General features: G+C 41.6%; 1 pseudogene; it reads right to left on the bottom strand.

Moving 5' to 3' along the window:
• Nucleotides 1-242: 242 nt before the first annotated feature.
• LOC114214883 (ubiquitin-ribosomal protein eS31 fusion protein-like) lies at nucleotides 243-906 on the bottom strand (annotated as a pseudogene).
• Nucleotides 907-1,754: the final 848 nt, after the last annotated feature.

Raw genomic sequence — 1,754 nt, forward strand, 5'->3', positions numbered from 1 at the left:
TTCAAGTTTCATGTTGGGTATAGAGATTACATACATACCTACACAAATAAATAAATAAAAAGACAAACTTAAAAAAGAAAAGTACATGTTCTTTATCACTCTCCTATACTGTTGCCCATGGATTAGTGTAACTGTCTTCCTCAGCTAGCTTGTAACCAATTAACCCTGTACATAGGTTCTGATCTATGGAATGATACTTTTTTTTTTTTAGTTCATGTCTTTTATTATTAACCCATATACAATTACTTGTCTTCTGGTTTGTTGTAGCAATAGGTCAGTCAACATTTGCCACAATAATGTCTGTCAAAGCAGTGCCCAGGTGGCTCAGTCTTTGGGTGTCTGCCTTCAGCTCAAGTCATGACCCCAGGGTCTTGGGATCGAGTCCCACATCGGGCTCCCTGCTCCGTGGGAAGCCTGCTTCTCCCTCTCCCACTACCCCTGCTTGTGTTCCCTCCCTCTCTCTCTGTTGAAAAATAAATAAAATCTTTAAAAAAAAAAATGTCTGTCGAAGTGACTAGCCATAAAAACTCCAGCACCACACTCATCTGAAGGGCACTCCTGACGAAGGCAACTGATTTTGCCATTCTCATCCATCTTATAGTATTTCAGGATGGCCATTTTAACCTTCTTTCTCTTATGCTTATTCTTCTTGGGAGTGGTATAAGACTTCTTCCTTTTCTTAGCACCACCACGAAGTCTCAACACAAGATGAAGAGTGGACTCCTTTTGAATGTTGTAGTCAGACAAAATAGGTCCATCTTCCAGTTGCTTGCCAGCAAAGATCAGTCTCTGCTGATCAGGAGGAATTCCTTACTTATCGTGAATCTCGGCCTTTACATTTTCTATTGTATCCGAGGGTTCAGCCTCGAGAGTGATGGTCTTTCCCATAAGGGTTTTCATGAAAATCTGCACCTTAGTGGAGGTTCCACCACAGATGGTGGATCGGAAAGGCAAAGTTTATTCATTTTTTTAAAATAATCTCTACATCCAACATGGGGCTCAAACCCACAACCCCAAGATCAAGAGTGGTGCATTCCACTGACTTAGCCAGCAAGACACCCCACACAAGGCTGTGCTTTATCCTGAGAACTTATTCATCTTCTAGCTGCAATTTTATACCCTTTGTCCAACATCTCTGAAATTGTCAGTTGATCTAGAATGGTGGGATAAAAGTCATCACATTTAGTTTGCAATTAGGTGTTTTAATATCTGTTATTTTGGGGAAGGGAACGATGAACAACGACCAAATGTCATTAATAAACAATCTTTTCTTAGTGTTATAACTTTGCATTGTCAATTTTTTTTAAAGATTTATTTATTTGTCAGAGAGAGAGAGAGGGAGAGAGTGTGCAAGGAAACAGAGGGGCAGAGAGAGAGGGAGAGAGAGAGAATCCTCAAGCAGACCTCTTGCTGAGCACAGAGCCCCATGTGGGGCTCAATCCCAGGACCCTGAGGTCATGACCTGAGCTGAAACCCAGAGCCCACCACTTAACCCACTGAGCCACCCAGATGGCCCGATGTTGTCAATTAAAATATTTGTCTTTTTTCCAGAAGGGATTATAGGTTAAAGACCAGCTAAAAGGAGAATAGGATACAAAACTAGGTCTTTTTTGTGTTCTGGCTCTTCTTCCTTTTTTTTTTTTTTAAGATTTTATTTATTTAGGGGCACCTGGGTGGCTCAGTCGTTGAGCGTCTGCCTTCCTTAACGACTGAGCCACCCAGGCGCCCCTGTTCTGATTCTTCTGATCTACACC

The sequence above is a fragment of the Eumetopias jubatus genome, unplaced genomic scaffold (assembly GCF_037043125.1).
Source record: "Eumetopias jubatus isolate StellerSeaLion01/CBP00866 unplaced genomic scaffold, mEumJub1_p1.0 scaffold_8, whole genome shotgun sequence".
NCBI lineage: Eukaryota > Metazoa > Chordata > Mammalia > Carnivora > Otariidae > Eumetopias > Eumetopias jubatus.